General features: G+C 36.6%; 1 long non-coding RNA gene across 1 annotated transcript in view; it reads left to right on the top strand.

Moving 5' to 3' along the window:
* LOC148224522 (uncharacterized) overlaps nt 1-23225 on the top strand; it is an 83101-nt gene that overhangs the window by 37262 nt on the left and 22614 nt on the right. The window lies entirely within an intron of this gene.

Consider the following 23225-nt stretch of genomic DNA (forward strand, 5'->3'; position numbering starts at 1 on the left):
TCAAAACCGAGTGGCTGTTTTTTGGATGGGTACTTTGAATACCCAGAGTTTCAGGGGTTAAGTGTCCAGAGTGTCCAGGTTTTAACTTCCTTTATTGTCACATAAATCCTTTTAGCTGCATGGGGTTATAATTCCCTAAATTCAGTGTTCTGTCGGTCACAAGTGCTTTAGGCAAACAATAAAAAAGGACAAAAATTCTGAAGTATATTTCAGACCCTAGCTGGGCCACGGGCTTCCTGAGAGAGCTCGTGGAGCCCTGCAGAGGTGAACTCAGAGATGTGGACCAGGAAAATACAAGAGGCATGAGAGGAGAGTGAGCCTAAAATTCTCGACTCTCTTTCCCTTCAACCTTGACTATTTTCCCTACCTGGATTTTAAGCTTTTTGGTCAAGAACTGTCATGACATGGGTATCTAAAAACCCATCTGAAATGGGAATTTTGTGAAAGAATGCAATAGAAATTTAAAAACTGTAACAGAATTAGGTGCTATCACATGGACAACATCCTGCCAAATTCAGTACCTTTGGCATCCAGCTGTGATAGGGCCTTAGTGGAAGTCACTTTTTTTAATATGGCATTGTTCAAATTTTGCAGCTGATTCCCCTTGGCAGGCATCTCTCTGATGTCCACAGCCATGAAATTATCTGAAAAAACATCTCGAGACTGATCTGTCTCTCACTCTGTAACCTTTTTCTAAGTTCACCCTATCAGAGGGCATTTAATTTATTTAGATTATTTTCATGCACTTCTGCGAGACGTGCAGTTGAGGCTTTGTTAGCCTTTTCCTAAGGATGATCAAACAATTAATAGGAGTGAGTTGTTTTGACAGCAACCATAAATAAGTGAGGCTGTGACTAGTGCCAGAGAAAAGCCTACCCCAAAATGCACAGAGCTCACCTCTGCGTGAATTGCAGTAAAGGACTGAAACACAGCTTTGTTTTGTTAGGTGTGACAAGCAGCACAGTGAAAAACATCTGGAAACTGATGGCCTTATCTGTGCACTAAAGTGAAAGGTATCAGAAAACCTGGATCTAGACCCTGAATCTCCTGCCAATCTTTGACAAGCCATTTAATCTTTTTGGCCAAGATTCAAGAAATTATCTGGGCTTTTAGCTTCTATTTAGAGCCCTAAACTCCTATTGATTTCCTGTGACTACTCTAAAACAAGCAAAAGCAAAGGTGTATGCACAGCACAGCTGAGTCAGAGGTTGCTCTTGGTTGTTTTCCTTATATAGCTATATATATATCTTTATAAACCTATAAGGAAAGAAAAATAACGGTTTTGTCTTATTATTAATGTGGTTATGGGAGAAGATGATGTTTTGGTCAGATTTAAATAAACTGAGAATAATGCCTCAAGGAACAATTTTAGAAAGGATAATTTTTAAAATAAATAATACCTCAGTAATTGTATTTATCATAATGGATTTAAATAAAAATATTAAATATGTTTTATTTATTAAGAGTAACGGTCAATTCAATGACAGATATATACCATCTTTCAAAATTTTCATGTCTGTTTTCTCTGATCATTCTTGGAAGTTTATTGATGAAAGTATGCTAAGAATTATCTTTCTCTTCAAGAAAAACAATTTGCAATGTAGTATAACATTACCAAACTTAGATTTTGGCTCAAGTCTCCTTTGCATCACCTACAACCCTTGTTGCAGAATGAGGAGAATGTGAGATAGGAAGAAATAAGCTAATAATATCACTTTGTGTTATGTCCTGCATATAAAAAGTAATTACATTTCTTCTACTTATCCTTGGACCCATTAACCTGACTCTGTTAAGATTCATCTACCTGAAAAACATCTTGTGCTCGTTATGAATACCATGGACAATTCAGTTGCTCTCTCACGACATGGCTTCAGTGGTTAATCATTTACAAGTTTCTGCATTTTTGCTTAGCAAATTTTCCCTGGTATTAGGTTACCACCACACTTCTGCTACCACTTAAACCCAGAGAAGATTTTCATAGTCCAAATACAAGATATCCCCACTTTTGTATAGTAGGACCTCAAGAATCTGAGTTAACTCATTAATGGAGAAACAGATGTTTATTTAGAAAATGAGCTTCTGAAAAATGCTTTCTCCAGCCCACAAGTACATCTTATAACAATTCTTCCATCCTCTTCAGCTTTCATCAAAGGGTGTCATATTATTATACTAACTACACTTAGGCTCCTAATTTGTTACTTAATTTGATTATTTTCCTGAGGTGCATGTATTTGCTTTTCAGTGGGACTAGCTTGATGCAGGACCACCTCTGAGGTCCCTTAGGAAGGCAAAGACACAGAAATGGAATCCAGGATTTTGTTCCCTGGCTTAGGGCCCTGATTAGCTTCTTGACCCCTTCAATTTCTTTAATTTCCCCGATATAATTTCACAATTCCAAACAAAAATTAAAAACAGTTGAAACGGATTTGTAATGAAACCATTCAGAGTTTAAGAAAGGATGAGTTATACTGGTTTGTCCTGCATAACAGTGGAGAGGAAAAATAAAACTCAGTCATGGCATTTTTCAGTTTCCATCTTATTATTTTCCTTATACACACACCAAAAGGGGAAGAACCTAAAAACATCCTCTAAAAACACAGTTTTGTGCATCTGACACAAAATGTCTAAACAGCATTTCTGTTCCAAACTATTTTGTAAGAGCTATACCAGGAGGTAGTAATGGGGGTAATCTAAATAGTACTTCAATGTAGTAAAAAATATCATAAAAAAGAGTTATATCTGGGTGATCTAGAAGTTCCCCAGAGACCTTGCATGGCAGAAACCACACTAAATAGAAATATAAATTTTCTGGACTTGGGAACAAGGGACTGCTACCTGACACTCCTGCCTCACCATTGGGGCCCTTCTTTCATTCATGAGCTCAAACAGACCTTCAGCCAAGGACCATCCAAAAGTGTATGAACTACTAAGAAATGCTGAAATTTAATGAGGAATTTTGAGCTAATGCATTTATATTAAAATATATATATGTGCCATTTATATGTATATATGTCTTCAATCACATGTCCCAGTGAAAGAAATCATTGACTTATACTCCTCTCTCTCATACACTGATCATTCCTGTTAATATTGTGCCATAACAATATCTTTCTAAATTCAAATATATGTACTTACACCAGTGGATTTCAAACACCTATATTTATACCTGTGTTTTCAAATATACTGTACAGTGCCAGTGATTTTATGAGACCTAATTTTGTCACCTTTCACCTAGCTGAGTATTTTCTCTTACAATGAACCCTTTGTTGAACCAAAACCTGTTTTCATTATTATTTACTTTCTCTATTTCATAAATATACTCTGCTGATAATCATTTTTCTGTAAGCAAAACATAAATTATGAAAGTATTTATAGTGGCTATCTTAGGAAGCAAGGAAGGGCTTGGCCTTTTAAAAGCTTGCTCTAATGGATTTTTCATACACTGACTCACCGTGGACATGCAGAAGAGCTCTGTCACAGGCAAGGATACAGGCAAGTGGCAGAAGCAGAATTACAGTCCCCAGGACAGGGGGGTATAGCACCTCTCTGAGAAAAGATTGCACATGCCATGAGTCCTCTTCAATGAACCAGCCACAAAAGACACTCCTGAAGTGTAACTCAGCCTACCAGGGAGTGATAAATATTCAGACACTATTTCAAACACAATATGCAGCATTCTTTTGGTAGAAAAAAAGGAACAATATTTAACTTTATTAAGCTGGGTAATCTAAATCACTGTGTCTTTTTTTGGTTATTTTTTCAATTCCTATTTTTACTAGCTCATAACAAGAGAGGACTGAGAAAGTAGGTCATAGAATATTTCCTATGAAACATTTTGTTATTCTACACTTATTTCAAATGTTCCAAGCCTGGAATCATTAATAAAAACTTAGCATCTGTAATATGCTTTTTAAAGACATGAAGTCACAAGAGACCATAAAAGTGAATCCACTACTGCTTACTGAACTCTACAAATCTCCAGGCCCTATCTTTGGTAATTATTTTAAAATACCCAAGAGAAGTTGTAGATTTGTCCAATTACAGCCAAAATACTAACATTGATAATCTGCTGTAAAGTAGCACTTCCACCCTCGTTTCTCACAAAATGAAAAGGATAAAAAGTGCCTGTGTGTGAGTTAGAATTTTGGTGAAAGAATGAAGTCGCAAGAAGTGACTACTAGCCTCAGGCACTGACTTACAAGTTGTAGTTCTTTCTCCTCAAGTACATGGAAATTCACATTGCTCTCAGAGATTTAGTACAGTCATGGTCAGGTCTGGACAGACCCCATTTAACTGATCCAGGACACAAATATTCTGTGTCACTGCCCAGAAGCCACTGCCCTTGACCATTGGATATAGAGGGAAGTCAGGGCAATGCTACTCCCCTCAGGCACTCTAAGAGTCTCCAGTAGAGATGAGAGGTAACAGATATCATTAATTTAGGTTTATATTACACACTGACAGAACAAACCACAAAGCACACCCGTCTGACCTATGTGAGAGGGGAGGAACAGACAATCTAACACTAAGTTGGCTCGGTGATTTTTGTCAAACTGGACTTGAAAAATCAGGTGATACTGGAAATGCCAGAAACACCTCATTGGATACGTGCCTAGATGTTTTATCAGCTGATAGTAGTGGGACCTGCTGGCTGACTTCATCTTGTGTTTTGCTATAGCACATCACTGACCAGATATAGGTACCTGTCTTCTATTTGAACATGTCTTCCAGCTAACAACCTCAAGAAACTTTTGAAATATTCCAGGCCAGAATAAGATACAACTCTTGGCATTAGGGCAAAGGTTAAAATATCCTTCAGTGCATTTAGTGAGCACCTAAGTACCTCTAATAGTCTAGCTCCAGGATTTCCCTCTTTATAAAATGGAAACAAAGGCCTTTCAACAAACGTTTTAACTTTTTAAAGATACTTGGTAACAGCATGGAGTAAATATCAAAGGACAAATGTATAAATGTAATACTGGAAGTTTTCAAGGACGCTAATCCTTGTAACTGTCATTCCTTTTACACAGAAAAAGAAATACATACATGTACATACTTGGACTAACCGTATAGCTGAATATGTATATGCATTACATATAAATGTGCTGTAGTATGTATATACATTTTATATGTATGCATGTATATATATAAAATATATAATTTTTGTATAAATATATATACACACACACACAAATGTAGAGTAAAACAAATTTTGAAGCATAAAACCCTGTTTTACTCTGCCAAGGTAAATAGACTGGTTTGCAGGAGTGGAAGAATATCAATATAATTTAATTGGGGAGCCCCATCTGGCTGCATGGGTAGAACAAAGCTGCGCTAAAAATATGAAGATAATTAAAACTAAAATGAAACAAAAAATCCTAAACCAGAAAGACTACAAGAGTTCAAACAAATAGTGTTTGTAACAGCGAATGGAAGGAAGATCAATAATGGCTTCCATAGCTTCTGGATGAGCATTTCCCATAAATTCAGGCACCTATTAAAATGTGCTTACATGTGATATTAAGTAGCTCGGCCTGTGAATAAGTGCCAATTTTTCTCCTGGAAAACTCAGGGCTACATCCTTGGGCCAGTTTTTTCAAACTTAGAAGTGGGAAACAGTAACTGAACAGCTAGACATTTTCCAGAGCATGTAATAAATTAATCTTGCTGAGATGGATTGGAGCAATTATTCAAAATGTAATTGGCTTTTGAAATTCCCATTTATTTTAACTTTAACTATTCCCTTAATACCTTAAAAATTACTAACACTGTGGTCACAAAAATCATATAAACAGTGAAAATGTAAAGAGCGTCTAGGTGTTAGTATGCTCAATAAATATACCAAAATAATTTTGCTTGGCATTCCCTACTTTCTGAATGGTGATCCTTTATTCTCATCAAGACAGTTCATTAAGAGCTAAAGAAAATCCAACTCAACTGTACTCTGAGACTTTTTATGTGACAGCAGGTAAAAGACCTAGATCCTGACCCCCAGGGTATTTAAGTGATTATTTCTCATTTCATTTAGATTGAAACAATATGAATATGACATTTTTTACTTCTTTAATGATCTGTGCTTAATTTTCCTTTCTGAAAAATAGGAGTGGAAAAATTCATTTCCAGGGAGTCTTAAGAGGACATTCACATTTAAATATGGGGGTGTCTGGCCTGGACTAGCAATTGTGTCTCTTTGTTTTGTACACTCGGGAGGGATTCACTGATTCAGAGAAAATTTTCAGTCGTGCTAGGTTTTTCATGGCCCTATTGTGAGTTAATAATCTCAATATATGTCATCCAAGCACATCCCACTATGCTTAAACCTTTAGTATAATTTTTCAATTATTCATAAGGCAATGTGCACATTTCTTACATATTTATATCACCAAAAACAAGGGCCAACATTTGGGATCAAGAACTGCTAGACATTCTATCTTACAGTGTAATTGTTAGCTCAGTTTTGAATTGAAACAGTTTTGGACTATTTCAACCAAACCTTGAGAGTTTTGCCACAGCTCTTTGGACAAAGTGATTCAGGAATAATTTGCTGTGTGCAGTCTGTTTGAGGAGTCTCTGCCGGCTGTGTTAGAGTAATTTACTCAAACGAACATAACTCAAAGGCATGCCACTTGATAAGACAAATAGTAGCATTATTTGTCATTTGACAATAGTGTCACTTGTCTTAGCAAGACAATAGTGGCTGGCCCCTTTTATTTATCAGTTCAGACACAGCCATCATGTTTTTCAGCAGAACCTTCAGTTCCTGCTACGATGTAGAAAGGCTAATAATCCATAACTGCTCTTCTTTTTATTTACAACAGTTTAGAAATGTCACAAAGACATTAAGAACTGAAACACAGTAAGATTTTTGGTGCTGTTGGATATACAGCAGTCAAAGATCACCAGACCTAAGGTCATTAGGAACAGGCTGAAATCATTGTTTTATAACTCTTTGCGAAACAAGCTTCTGACTACTGCAGTTTTTGAGCTCTATTTCCATTTTGTCCATTCCAGATACAGGAATTCACAGAAATTCTGTTTTGTTGGCTTCTCCACAGGCCAGCCAGCCTGACTTTCCACTGGGGCTCAGGCACTCACAGTGCCAGCTCAGGTCAGCTGTGCATCTGCCCAGACACCTCCCCTGTCCAGCTTGTGCAGCTGGCTTGAGCATGGCCCTCCCTGATGAGCACAGATTTGTCTGGTGATCCCTGGGCTGGTCTAACCCTGGTGACCAGACCTGATCTGTTCACTTTTCTGGGGGATTCTGGGGCTGTGTCTCATCAGTGACAGGGTTTATTCAATGTTTATTTAATCCATTTCCCTTTTGGAATCATACATAATGGTTTTACATTCTACAATTATCTTTTATTTAAATGGCATTATTTTTCTTTGGAAGTAGGCAGCAACATTCACTTTCAACCTTCTTCATTTTTTTTTTTCTTCTACAGCGGGCTTTTTATCAAGCAGATGTGATGAAAAAGCATGTTTTCATTACTATTTTCTCTTTTTAAAAAATTCTGGCAGGCCTAGATAAACGTGTCCTTTTGACACATGGCTCAGGGCATGTCTTTACTGCATTTTCACTCCTATCACATGCATCTTACAGGTACTTACCACAGGCATATTTTCAAAATAGTAAACTTTTCACACTTAGCCTCTTTTTAATACTCCTTAACAGCAAAGACCAGTGCTTGCTGCTGCAAATCAAACATCTACAGCAAGAACTGACAGTGCAGGTGAAAGACAAGAAAAGGCAAAAGCCCTTAATAGAAGGAGAGAAGGAGATACAAATGTTTTATATCAAACTGTACACCAATTGTGATCTGCAATTTATTGTATATGAGGTAGAGATCCTACTGTGTTACTCCTCCCTTAACCCACCTCTGAATTTTACTGAGCTTACATGATACTTTGCTTATGGTGTCTGAAGGAATTACTAAGTCCTGGAAACACTTTGTTTGAAAAGGAAGAATGATTTTAAACTCTAAACTGAAAGCTGAACAGCAATTTCCTGTTCTACTGGAAACTGTAGAAAAATTTCCAAAAACTAATTCCACAAAGCACCACAGATACTGGTGATATTTATAACAAAATTTCAGCCTTTTGCTGGTTTCATAGTAGCTGTTTGAGACATCTAAAAACAGATGTGAAAGACTGTAAATGGGAACTCATAAGTGTATACACACAGGGCAACATCTGGTATAACACGAATCTGTTTAAGGCTCCAGATTCATGGGGAATTTTTCACTCACCAGTGCCCCCAAGTCCTCCTTCCCCTCTGGGCTGCTCTCAGTCCCACAGACTTTATGGATACAGGGGATTGCCCTGGTCCAGGTGTAACAGACCTTGTGTTTGACATTCCTGAACTTGCCAAGTTCCTCAAGCCCAGCAAGGTCCCTGTGGATGAGATCCTTTCCCTCAAGCAAATCCACTGCACCACTCAGCTCTGCTTAGGGTGCACTCAAACCCTCTGGGTGTCATTTGGGATTGCTTTGGATCCACTGAGAGGAGTACTAACAACTGGACTACTCTGAATTTGCACATCCTCAGTAATTTGTTGACCATTTTCTAAATCTGGGTGAAAAAAAGAAAATTATGCTGGGTCAAAACTTTTAAGCATTTTAGAACAAATAAGGTGTCCTAAATTTTTTAATCAAAAAACACAAACAAACAAACCCAAATCCCAAACCAACCCAACCAAACAACAAAAAGGGCCCACCACTCAAATTATTTAAGTAGGAAAATGATGCTATTGTTGTTTTATTTTAAATTAAATTTTAAATTTTATTTTAAATAAATTTTAAATTAAATATTAATTTTTAAGTACTATATCCACATTCTGTTTTAATATTTTTTACTTTTCAGCTGAGTTTCTTTAAGCTATGTTTGTTAATACCAGTTATCACTTTTCTGTCTCAGTTCATTTCTCTTGATCAACTGATCAAGAACAAAGGTTTTAAAAATGCCTTAAATATCAGCAAAAATCCAACACAATAAAAAGAAGTATGAAATGCTACGTTACTCTTCTGAAATGTTTTCTCTGCAGAAGTTTGGCTATATAGAAAGAAAAAGGGGGAAAATGGAGAAAAAAAGTGCTGTTGGATAAAAACTGGAGGTTATTCAATGCATCATATTAATTAAATGAAAATTGAAAATAATATTCATTGAAAATGAAAAATGAGGCCTCAAGTACAGATGGGAAAATATTATGATTGTGGTAATTAAAGAAAAAAAAAACAAAACACGTTTTTTAAGCTCCGTAGCTCAATTTATTTTTAATTAAAAAAAACAAAAACCAAACACCTAAATCTAAAGACTTTTTTTTTTTTAATCCTGTCACACAGAAGGAAATAGGCAAAACAAAAAAACAAATAGACAGTTTAAAATTTTCTTGTGTCTACTTATTTCCAATCACTTCAATAATACAACAGTTGAAGGTGGAACTTAGTAAGCCTGACAATACAATACTTTTAAGGAGAAAATCTCTTCATCACTTATCCTAGATGTAGAAGTAAAAAAGTATGTCCTTTTTCTGTCCTTCATGTTATACTTACACTGAGATTATATTTTCTTGAGGAAAATGTCTCCAAATACATCAATTCTACAACTGATGTTAGACCAAGCAATCTATATCAGCTAGGATAGGAAAATACTGCTTAGTGGATTCACCCTTTTTTGATTAGTCCATTTCAGCAATAGTGAAATTTAACCTCCCTGTTATTCAGAGATGTGCCAAATTATCTGCTAAGAATCAAGTCTAAACTGAATAAAGGCAGTTTAAAATACTTTTAAGCTTAAAATGCTTATTTTAAATATTTAAATAGTGGAAAGGAAAAGGAGAAAGAAGAGGATTCATAGAGCCCTATAATGATGAGTAATTTAATTTCTAATCTCCAGAAATTAACTTATGGCTCAGTGCTTGCCTTCATTTATTAAGTTGTATGAGTTTGACTCTCTGAATCAAGGGAAGTAGAAGCTGTAGCTCAGGAAATTTTCCCTTTCTCTATCATGGCACGTGGACGTCCATAAGAAATCTGGAGATTTCTGGGATTTTTAGATATCAGTTTACCTGCATTCTGCAGAGTTTCAGTGTTGGGAATGTGAAGAAAAATACCACCTGCATCTCCTGAGGGAATGGTTCCTGACTTTCAGGAGGGTGTGGTAGAGGGGCAGAGAAGTTCTACAGAGCAGTTTTAGTTGCATGAAGGCAGGAGCCTGTATTGCAAAGGAGAGTGATCAGTCCAGATGAAAAAAAACTCCATGAGAAAGTGGTGTTATCGTGTAATCTCCCATGAAAGCAGTTTTTGTGTCGCTGGGTGTGCTGCTCTGATGGCTCTGAGCATCTGTTGTGCAGATCAAGCCTGTTAATCACTTTTGTTCTGAAACCTGTCAGAAACTGAGGTGAGAATCCTTTTAGCTGGCCCCTTTAGCTGTCTATCCACAAGACAACCTGAAAATGAAGGAAGGATGGTAGAAGGAAGATTTTTTTAAAAAGTGATGTGTTCTATTCAGGTCAAGGAATGCTTGTGCTTTTTCTCAGGGCATGCCAGGGTGTTGTGTGTAGGGGTGGGTGATTTGGGAGACTGGGTTCTCCAGTCACACATTTGCTTTTATCTCCTGCTTTGATGAATAAAGAAAACAACACATTTAGAAATTACATTGTCAACCAAGGGAGATTTCATTATCACCAAGACTATGAAGGGGTTGAGGCTTTATAAAATGGAAATTATTACGACTGTTGCAACTACTTACAGCTAATAAAAACAAACAAAAAACCCCCACAGAAATAATCATTTCAATTACGTGTTTTCCGTATATAGAATCTTTTAATGAATAAATCCTACCCTCTTTCAATTAGGTTCTCATGTTACATTTTTTTTATAGTTTCTTTATTTTTAAAATTCTGCGAGAATCAGGAATTGTTTAACCTTTGGTGCTTCAGATGCACTTCTTTATATTGAGTAATGATATAATTCACACTATTTTATTGCTCTTTGCTTTTCTGGTGATAGTAAAGTACAGATGATAGTATTTCCAGCACACATATTCACAGCTATGACTTTGGAATTCTCCTCCACTGTATACTTAACATAGACAAAATAAGATCACTTACAAATTAATGAAGAATACATGCAGAGAAAGAGGATCAAAAAATAAAAGTCAGACTAATAAAAACTATGAAATTAATATATTTTAATTGCTCTTGTTTTTAATCAAAAACATTAGATTATTTTGGTTAATAAGCAATATAATATTTTCATGAAATATTATCTGTAATGTTGGAAGATTTGAAGTTTTGAAGTAGTCTGCCATCTGCAAGTATAGAAAATTTATTTTCTTAAGCACTGAAAATGTCTTTCAATATACACTTTATTGCAGTCAGGTTTCTGCTGCCAGTGTATGAAAGGTGATACTTAGTTAATTTATATTCATTTCCTGTTTGCTAATTGAAACAACTGACTTTACCACCTGAAATGTTCTTGGAGGGAGGTAACTCAATTAGCAAGAATAATAAAGTTGGTTGGTCATCTTTCAGTGAGCACAGCCTATTCAAAAGACCTGCAACCATCCAGCTGCCTATCAGAGTCATCTCAGCAGTCTTCTGAACACTGACCACTTAGAGGCATGCAGAAACTTTTCTGTTAATGGTTTACTGGAGGAAAAAATTAGTGAGACCTTGTCACTTTCCTTTTAATATCTGGTTTTTTTACACAGGAACAGCCTGGCAAACCTAATCTGTAAGAAATATGTAGATAGAAGAATGCACTTTTTAAACTCTACCTACAGGTCCTATCAAAAGGTAAGACTTCTCATGTGCCTGAATTAACATACATTTCCTATCTGAAAAGTCAAATGCACTGCCCGTAATTGTACTGTATCTCTACTAAAGGATGCAGATTACCTCCAGTCATCCCATTGCTCCTTGGGAGTTGAACAGAAAACAGACACTCACGTCAGCTCTTTTTTTCAGGGATTGCGTTCAATACAGTGAACTACACGAGCCAGGAGGTTTGTTTCATCTTGGAACATAAAATTTCATCAGGAAACAAATGGACGGCTGCTTATACAGAAAATGGCTAGTGTAGGACTGGCTAGGTTTCACTTTGGATGATGAATAGTGAATTTGCTTTGGTTAGACGAGCTATGTGTGGTGTCTCAGTTGAAACTTTTGTGAGTAGCACTGAGAGTGAGTCACTACTATCACTACTTTGTGAGTAGCATAGAGTAGTCAGCATTATGTTTCTAATGGAAACTCTCAATTTTAATATGCCTCTGAAATACTTTTCCTTCTAATAATTCTCCCTGAAATCTCTCTGAGCTGCTCTACCTGACCCCAAATGAGAAGTGTTCTGCTGCATTTCTTTTGATTTTATAGGTTGCAGCACAGACTTTCACTGGACACATCTGCTCCATTGCACAAACAATTTCTCTGTTTTCCTGTCACAGCCTACTCAGATCCCAGATCCTTTTGCACAGCTTTGCCCATGCAGTGCTTTGTACTTGCAGCTTTCTTCAAGGACATAAGATACTACAGGTCCTTTAAGCATTGCTGAAAACCTTCACTGGCTTCTTCATCAATCCCCAAACTATGTAGCTTTAACAAACTATGAACCATAACTGCAAATACTGATATTTCAGCCTCCTAAGCAGAGTAAACCTGTCTTTGGTTACAATTCTCAAAGGCATCTGGAACATTTCTTCAGATGATCTTTCTCTCTCTGTAAAGTTAAAATAGAATTTATTCCATTACCTATAGTTTCTGACAAAGTAGAAATGTAGGCTAGTTATCTGGGATTCCCTTTGTATTTAGCATATCTCTAGGCAATATAATCAGTGGGGGAATTAATTTAATCTTAAACCAAGTGCCTACATGTGGACCTTTGCTAAGCCTCCATCGACTTTAAAGTAAACCTGTGGAGACCAGCTAAGATATACATGTTTCCTTTGTAGATAGCTGAAGTCGGGTCAGGTGCATATCAGCCCTACTTTTCTTCTTCCCTCGGTTCTGCAGTTTGACACTTTCCTTTATAGTATTTTCTTTCAAGTATTTTCTCTCTTTTTTTTTTTTTCCTTTGGCCCTAGATATCTGCAAAACCTTAGTAGACAGTTGATCTTCCTTACATTTCTCTGAGTTCTGTGCCCCAAGATGTTCCATATTGTTCTCCAGTGAATACTTTTTGATTAAATACCCAGTATAAAGCAAAGAATAACAATATGGCCCATGATAACAGTACAGTCAACTCCTGCAATACAGAATAAAAAGGTTGCCAGTATCTAGCAAAGTTGATAATATCCAGCAAAGTTCAAGGTAAGACAGATTCCCAACACAAACAGTATGCTTTTGCCAAAGGAACTACACTAAACTTGGATCAATCCCAAAATGACACACTGCCGTTCTGGTTAAGGAATAAAAAAAAAATGTATTAAAAAATTAAGTAACGTAATTGCACTTCAGTCCTCTTCCTTAGAACTGCTGTGAACTTTACAAAGTTAAGATGTCATTAGCAGTAAGGGTTATGTAATGTACCCAGACACACACAGCAGTTCTCTCCATGTCTATATTATGGTCTTCTTAAAGTACCGATCCCTGCAGCCCCTTCCTCTTCTATTTTTCTCATCAAGATAATATTTTGTGGTTTAAAATCTTATTTTAGAACAAAAGAAAACTTATTTCTTACTTCTAATTCATAAAACTAATTCTCACATTTTCACTTCTTCTATAAGAGCAACAGATATAAAGAATCATCTATTATACATTTATACTAAAGTTTTAATCACTTAATACAGAAAATTACTGTTTGAGGATTTTTATGAATCAAATATTTCTCATTCTTCTCAGTTATTGTCCATGTCTAATGCTGACCAAGCATAAGAAGTTTTGTTAGTGATTCATTACTTACATCCAGAATCCAGATATAGGAGGTTTTATTGCCTGTCATGACTTGGTTTAGGAAGAAAGAAAATTGAAGCTTCCAAACCCTGTATCAGATATCTTTCTCTTAATTACTGTCAATTCTTGGTGGAATTACAAGGGTCAGACACAAACTTCTCTTTTTATCAGATCCTTCACTCACCTCTTATCTCCAAATGTGTGGTGAAAAATTCAATGTAATGTGAAAGGAAAACAAGTTATAATACAAAAAGTGAATGAAAATAATACAGGATTTTTCCATAATGTAATTACTTCTGCTATATTATTATTGTATTACATATTTTATTTGATACATATAGTTACAGTTCTGTCCTCTGTTTCATTATTTTTTATAATGGCAAAGACAATATTCCACATTCAGTATTATTTGTTTAGATGCAGTAAACAAGAGGCATAAAGGATATTTAGGACACTGAGAACAATGTCCAGTTTCGATTCACAGACTGTGACTTTTATTATTATGTGTATCATGTGATAATCAACAACTATGAAAATTATGACACATGTAATTTCATTTTGAAGACTTGAAGTCTGGATTGTCAAAAAAACCCAACAAAACAACAAAAAACCAAAGGTTAATTTTGAGCTTTTATCTGGTGCATATTTCCATAAGGAAGGGTTCTATGAACTATTTAGTATGTCAGTTTAGCTGGGTGTGCACGTTTTAGTTACAGTGTCTCTTCCCTAAAACACAAATTTTCAGATACTTCGATTTTGTCACTTACTATCATGACTTTTCATTAAAACCTGTCATTTTCCTCCATGTAAGCCTGTGTCTTTAACTTCTTTATTTGAAGATGTTTAAGAAAAACTGGAAGTACTCACTTATGCCCAAGTTTTTTGTGCTAGAACCACTGCTGCCTGTGGTAGCTCTCAGATCAGCCCTACACGAGGTGTAGGTCTTAGACTCGAGCTTTTCTCTCATATCTTCCTTCATTCACAGCTGCTAGAATAGGAACCTGTTGGCTTTTCCATTCACCAGCATTCCTCACTGCTTCTATTATTCTTGTTTTTAAGCCAGTGCATATGTCCAGAAAGGAGGGGCGATCAGATTCAAGGATTTCAAAGTATCACTGAAACATGGAAATTATCTTCAAAATAGCAAGTAGAGAATTTGACTTCTTACTGGAAATCTCCAGTTGTTCTGATATGCCTACATAATCTTGAATGTAAAATCTTTTACATTATTGCAATATATGACTGTGGAGACCTTGAAAGGCACTCCCAATTAGAAAGACACGAGAGGCCTCTCTCAGTTGTCTCCTTTTGATAACGAGTCCTGCTCCATCAGGTCAGAACAACCCTTGTCTTGTTCCTTGGGTCAGCCCTGTGTCCTCTCCCTGTCCCTCAGCCTTCCAGTCACTCCCACCCTGTTTCCTTGTGTGCTGGTTTCACCTGGGGAAGGACAGACTCAGAGGTTTTTCTCTATGAAAAAACTTCCTCTGTGAGTTGATGGGACCAATTGAAGGCTGGCTTGGTTATTGACAGCCTGAAAAAAACAAGTCAGTAAAGCAAAAGCTAAGATTTTTTTAAATTAAAAAGAAAAAAAAGAAAAAATGCTATGAAAGTTGACTAAAAATCCTTCTGTAAAGTTGTAAAAATAAACTAATATTACACTAAATATTCCCATAAACGATAAAAAAAGACATGGGGGGTTTGATAGATTGTTGACCAAAGGCACCTGTGTTGAGAATCCTTTGCCCTGAAGAGAAGGGAATCTCTTTTTCTAGAAATAAAGCATAAACAGAGAAAAAGAGAGATGAAGAAAATTTTTGGTTTGAAACACTTCATTCTTAAAAGTAAAATACCCCATGAGTTTAACATGGCCCATAAGCACAGCTTTAGGAAAGCTGTGAAAATGAGAAGAGCCTCATGATTTATAAGTTCTTTTCCTGGGCTGATGCAAATTGTGAAAAGTGAAGCCACGAGAAAATTAGTTTTTTCCCTACTTGTGAAAAAGTTCCTATGGCCTAACAAGAAAAAACTTCTCTCTCTGAAGTGAACTGAAAAAGACTATTTAAGTTAAGAACTAACTGAAGTAGTTTTTTGTATATTTGTTGTTATAAAAGTTGGGAGAGGGAAAAAAAGAGTAGTCTGAAATTCTTATTCTAAATTTGCTTTTCTTTCTTTTTCTTTGTGTAGTTAATAAAGTTTTTTTACCCTTTTAAATTTTACACCTGCCCTGCTCTTGTACTCCTGGTTCTGTCTGACAACAAAAATTAAATATATTTAAATTAACAAATCAAAACTATTACATTATTTAGTGCATTGGCCAGAAAATTCAAATTAACCCAAGACACCTTGTTAGCTGCCATGGCCCAATCCCACTCTTGTAACACTCCCATGCCCCCTGGTACTTGGTCTCTGATACTACTTCCCCTGCCCCAAAACCTCCATGTACTTAACCTGGACTCTCAGATCAAGCCTTAGCCTTTGCCTTTGTTTCTGAACTCTGGGACTGTGCACACACGTGGCTGAAATAAACATCTCTGTAAAACCCTTGCAAAAGCCCTTCCTGCTCTTTACCTGCTTCACCTCAACAACTACTACATCAACATATGATATCAATAGTGAGAATATTTTTCCTTCCTCTGTTGCTGTCAGATGTTCTGTAAGCAGTCAGTGCTTGGTACACTTGGCTTCTGCAGTTTGCAGAACCAACAGAAGTTCTAGCTTTTCTGGCTTGCTTTGGTGTTTGAGAGAAAACGTACATTCCCAAAAAAATCTTCATTTTATTATTTTTAAGTACCGTGTCTAGGCTTTATCTGTTCTTTAACTTCTAGCATGTAGTGCACGTGAGTATTTTTGTGGCGCTTACTTCAGTGCATAGTTTAAGCCAGTTGTGAGCAACTTCTGACAAAGTACAGTATCAGGACACATGACACATTTTTGCTTTTGTCTTTTGTGCCACCAGCTCATAGCAGCAGCCTGATTTTGTTAAGCTGAACTGAGGCTTTTGTGTGACTGCTTAAATGAGCTGCTCAGCTATTTAAATGAATCTTCACGAGCTCTCTTAAGGATTTTCAGACATTTTCCACAAGGAAAATGCCTTCTAGCAGTTCAAATGCTCTTGATGTTCTATTGGTTTTCCTTTGTGCCTCTTCTCAATTTTTTTACTTTATCCACTAACTTACTGTTGGTGTAATTCTTTTCTAGGACATCCAAAAGTGCCAGAATGCCATATAAACATAATATCTTCAATATTCTTCAATCCTTTTCCTCTTTTTCAAATATTTCTCCTCCCTGTTTTTGATGTTATTCCCTTCAGAAATTGCTTTCAATTGACTTAGCTTTTCTCTTTTCTTTAAAAATCTTGCCTCAAGCCTTCTACTCCTATCATTCAGTGCAGACGTAGAAAGAGACGGGCAATGGCATGATACAGACTTCAATCACTTATAAATAAAGAAGGAAATATTAATGGCTATAACTTCATGATTTCATGAGTTTGTGTATGTACTACAGCTTAATTAACTTCTGTTACCACTGCTTCCAATTTAACACAATGAAATATATCACAGAGTTGCAAAGAGTCAGAGAACAGTTGAGGCTGGAAGATGCCTCTGGAGATCATCTAGTTCAAACCTCCAGGTCAAAGCAGGGTCAGCCACAGTTCAAGGCGTCATCCAGATTGATTTTGAATATCTCTAAGGATGGACACTGAACAGTGTCCCTGGGCAGGTTCTTCCAGGGTCTGACTCCTTAAAATAGATTTTTTCTGTCTTATTTTAAATAGAACTCCTTTTATTTGGACTTCTGCCCATTGCATCCTATCCAGTTCATAAAAATCTCTGAACTGAGCCATCTTTTTTTCCTCATACTATCAGGTCTTTATACACATTGATGGTGTTGAGTCCTCTGCTCTCTCCATCTGTTTATAGGAAAGATGCTCCTAATGTTACAATTGCATTCTGGATCTTCAAGGGCCTCAGATTCCTAAAGGAAAATCTTAACTGCAAAGGCTGAAGGAAATAAGTCATTGACTAACTTGCCCTTCTCTAAGTCTGTTAACTGTGTTTCCTGTGCCATATAGGTTCCTGTACAGGACCATATTTTTCCTAGTCTCCACTTTGCTACCAATATGCCTTTCAGGTATTCAGGTATTGCCTGAACAAGCCTTCATTTGCTCTCCTAAAGCCAACGGTTGTGATCCTGCATTTTGCATTTCTCCCTCTGCTCGGGATCCTGAACGCCAGCATCTCGTACAGCCAAGGTTGCTCACACCTTCACATCCCTGCCCTTCCTTTCTAGTCAGGTCCAGGAGAGCTTCTGCTGCCATTGACTCATTGGCTCCTTGTGTAAAAAGTAATCAGCAATGGTCTTCAGAAAACTCCTGGATCCATGTGCCCTGCTCTGCTGTCCCTGTAGTAATTCTTGAAGAGGCTAAAATCTGGAGGATAAGGTTCTGTTAATGTGAAGTTCTTCCTATTTTCTAGAGAAGGTATTTTTACTTTTTCTTCCTGGCTGAGTGATCAGAAACAGACATTCACTATGATGTTGTCAATGTTGGTTTGCTGTCTAATGCTTAAATTTTCAGTTACCTCATCATTCATCCCAATGTACAGATCCATGCATACCCACTGCTCTCTCACATAAAGGGCATTTACCCCTCTTCATCTTTCTGGACTGTATACATCCAAGACAATGCTCTGATTTTGTCAGTTCTCCCACTCTGGGATCCCATAGAGGTCATATTCCACCAACAGCATGCACATCTTTCAATAATGACATAATACTTTTAAAAATTAATATGCAATATTCTTTTTCAATACTGCTATAATATGATGTAGATTCAAATTCATAAAGTTTTTAAATTTTTACTATTTTTCTTATACTTGTCTCTTCTGGAATAGATACTGGTTCTCTCATCCTCCAACTACCTACTTACATATAACAGTCTGTGCTTATTCACTCAATTTATCAGGATCCTACAGACTATTCATTAGGTTCTGTCCAGAAGAACCAACACAATAACAAAGCAGATTGATCCTGTATGGTATTATTTTGTCTTTCATTGCTTCACTAAGTTTCTTAGTGACTTGATAGAAAATGAGCCGTATTATATTTTATGAATAATAAAATATGCCAGTTTTCTATAATATTCAATAATATTGCTTCATTGTTATTACAGGTTTTTATATTATTATGACCATTTCTGCAGTGCCATCAGACTGGATTATTTCACCTGATCTTAGATAGCTAAACAAAATGCCTAAATTACCACTTGAGCTGTCTGAGCTAGTTTACCTGATGTTATTACTTTATGTTAGCATACTGCAATATTAAATTCTGGTAAGGGCAATGCTGATATGAGGTGCTCTGAATTTTCTCTAGGGAAACCTATATCTCTCCACTAAAGAAAAATATTCAAATAGCCTAGAGGTTTCAACAAAAGCAGAGAGAATGGAATGAATCTGGGACATGGTGTCCAGGAGACCTTGTTAATCTGACAAAGATGAGCAGTGTGATAAACACATTGTCTTTGTACATACGCTGTACTTTTCAGGTCTGAAATACCTCAAAATTCAAACCTAAAATTTATCTGCATTTCACTGGTGTATTTTCCTGCAATTTCATCACAAAGAGGTTCCAAAAATGAGGAAAAATATTGTGGATTTTCTTTGCTGGAATCACATCCTTTAAATCAGCACAGGAGAAAGTCACATAAAGATTTGAAAGCTTCTTCTCCAAATTTGTCTAAGTGCCTCCTTGAAAGAGCCATAGCTCTGATACTTACAAACCTGATTCTATTTCAGATATTTCAGTTGGCAGCTTAGTGTTGCTTTTATTCCCTGAGAAGACATAGCCAGGTATTAATCCCGAAGTTTCTTCTTTTGGTATTCAAAGAAGTTAAATATCCACCACAGAAAAATCTGAAAATTTAACCTAAATCTTCTGAGTGTCAAAATCACATAGCAGAACCGTGCTGCTATATATTGCATGGGAAATAAGGAATATATCTCTTGGACTTCAGTGTAGTTGATTTTAAGAGAACTGGAAAAGAAATGTTGATTTTAACTGAAGCAGACATCATAATTTACTGACATGCATTCTTTTGAAAATACTGGCTCTGGACAGGTATAGAAGTTGACTGCCTATTGAATTTGGCCTTAGGATGCCCATCTTAGGCAGGGAATTTGCAATGAAACCAGACATCAAGTTTGCATTCAATAAACAGGACAAGTGAGACAGGTCACACATTGGTTCTGGACAGCATAATTGCATCCCACAGGACAGCAAAAATTCTGGCTATTTCCCTCTCCCCGTGAGGAATCTAGAGGCTATGTTCCTCTTATTAACTGTTTTTAGACTTCCTCCAGTGCATTGTCAGGATCCTCTATTGCCTCATCATGTACATTCATGGCAATAGAAAGAGATGGGTAACAGCAGAACACAGACTCTGGTTATCTGTAAACAGGGAAAATATATTCCATCAGAAGCATTATAATGCCTGCTCAATGCCCAGGACAACAGTGCAGTTTTCCCTTTCTCTTTTCTCATTTTACTATTTTTTTTTTTTTTTTTTTGGTAGAGTGCCTCACTGCTTTGTTTTGCTCTTTATCTGCACATACCTGTTTCTTCAGCATTAATATGGATCATCCCCATCTTCCCATATCAAGTCTCAGGCACAGTTTGAGTTGTACTGAAGACAACCTTAGTAGTTCTTTCTGCACGGTGCCATGATTTCCACAGTACTGACAACAAATGTATTTCTCAGTCATGAACTAGAAGTAATCACGCCTAAAAAAAAAAGGATCTTTATTTTGTCCTTTGGGGGCTATTTTTCAGCTAGATCAGTTCCCCAAACTAGATTACATTGCAAGCTGCTTAATCAGCAGAGAAAAATACAATGACAGAGAGAGGAAAGAGAAAACTGTTCTGGTTTTAGTCTGAATAAATTTTGACCCAAATAACCATCAAATAATATTTTCTTGTTACTGCAAGTTTCTACAAGTGGCTGCCTGTGGTCTCCTCTGCAACAAGGTTACTTCCCAGGTGAGATACATACTCTGTGGTTCTCTGTTCTATTGGGTTTTTTTTTAATATTTTCTTCTTTAAACCCTTTTTTTTCCCTTAAGTAAAATATAACTTACATTCAGGTACACATAACTTATATGCAGGTACACATGAAAAAGAAATAGAATCATAATAATAGAATCACAGACTCATTGAGGTTGGTAAAAACCTCTGAGGTCATCGAGTCCAGCCTTTGACCAAACATCATCATGTTAATGAGACCAATTAGCACCAAATGCAACATTCAGTAATTTCTTGAAAATACTGCCAGGGACAGTGACTCCAGCACCTCCCTGAAAACCCCATTCTAGTGCCTGACCACACTTTCAATGAAGAAATTCCTCCTGATGTCCAACCAGAACCTCCTCTGGCTCAGCTTGAGCTTTCCTCTTGTCCTGTTGGATGATTTTGTTTGGATGGGACCTTGAAGATTAAGTAGTTGTAATCGCCCTGGCCCAGGCAAGGTCAGCTTCCATTAGACCAGGTTGCTCAAAGCCCAGTCCAACCTGGCCTTGAGCACTTCCCGGGATGGGGCACACCCTAAATACATAGGTATTAGGTATGCATATGCATGATGGAAGAAACACATTACTTTCTGGCAAATTTGTTTTTATTCTTTGCCAGTATCTTTAAAGTAGAGATTTTCTGATTGGCCACCACAGATGTGATCACTCATAAGCCCACAACCCAGGTGAGCAAAGATTTTTTCTTAAACTCACTAAAGGTGGGCACCTCCTTTGACTGGGTAAATGAGTGGGTGCAGCAACCAGTGAAACAGCAGGTAAGGGGTAGCTGGAGAAGAATGAGGGAGGAAGAACTTCTCAAAGGGACAACTGTGGGTGACATCTCAGAACTCATTTTCTTAGCTATCATTGCTTCAGCTCAGTAAAGCTCACATCAGCTCAATCTTTCTCACAAATACAAATTCTGGTAGCACACAAAGCTACTACATCTGTGCTAAATGCTGGAGTAAACACAGGTGTAAATTCTATATATGGCCATAATATCCAAGTGCTTTTAGTTTAAGTAGCTCTGAAAGAAAATATAGTAAAGTTTTGACAAGTTTTGTGAACTTCTGCATCCCACAAAAATTAGTCTTTGATACAGTTCTCATTTGATTAAAAGGTTAATTTCAACTCCTATGGCTAGCACATACTAATTAACGTTCTGAAGCCCTGCTGTACTTTTACTATAAACTATCTGGCCAATGCCAGTTGCAGTAAATCCTGTCAGTTAATGTGTTAAAATCTACATAGACTTCACAAGAATCATAATCTGCATTAGCTATAAAATTCTGGCTAGAATCATATATCACAAGCATCAGTTCATTTTAATGGAAGTATGATTTATAAGCATTTTCACAGGTGATATTTAATAGATATTAGAAAAAATTATGAACCCCTTTTGTATGCTACAAATCTAACAGTGAGAAAAGTACTTGCCACAATGTGTGTTTCAAGAGATTTACAAAAGTTGCAGAGCCTTAAAAGATAAGGATTTGTAAAGACCGGGAAACTGAGATACCCTTTGCTTTAAGCTGTCATAAAATTTTCACTCTCTTTTAGCCCTCTGGTGACATTTTTTGCATGATTTTGGGTTGTAACCCACTGAATAAGAAACACTGATACAGAGCCTAAGATGTACAAGTAGTTAGAAGTTTTCAAGACCTTCAACACTTATTTTATTTTACTAAAAAAAGAGAGTTTACATTGATTTCTTCTCCTAATTGATCTGTCTTTTGTGCTAGAGTAACAGTGAAGAGTGCTATTAAAAACCTTAGGATTGTGTAGACAAAGGAAAGTCAGAAAGAGCTGCCATGTAATTCACAACAGTTTATGAACTACATGTACTGTACTCTGTATTTTCCCAGCCACTGCTGTGATAGCTAATGTCTCCCAATAGTACAAGTGACACTTACTGATGGCATAGTTATATGTTAACTGTATTCCATTAGCAGATTTCTCTGCAAATCCCTAGGATGCATTGATTGATAACACAATCCCACATGGAATTTCAGTACAAACCCATCATATTACTGCATATCGCAGTAACTGAATGTCTCAGAAAGATTTCCAGTAAAGTTGCAAAAAAATATTGGTCAGTCCAGTCTTGTTCTACATATCTCCTTCAAAAAAGACCCAGGAACATTTTGCGCCTAAGCAGTGTTTTAGGATAAACTGCAGATCAAATTAATTTGGATCAGTATGTGGTAGAATTACAGAGGCATATGAGATATCCATCTACCTAGTAGTAAGTAAGAAAACAGTTATTTACCAGACTG

The sequence above is a fragment of the Sturnus vulgaris genome, chromosome 3, assembly GCF_052056855.1.
Source record: "Sturnus vulgaris isolate bStuVul1 chromosome 3, bStuVul1.hap1, whole genome shotgun sequence".
NCBI classification, from domain to species: Eukaryota; Metazoa; Chordata; class Aves; order Passeriformes; family Sturnidae; genus Sturnus; species Sturnus vulgaris.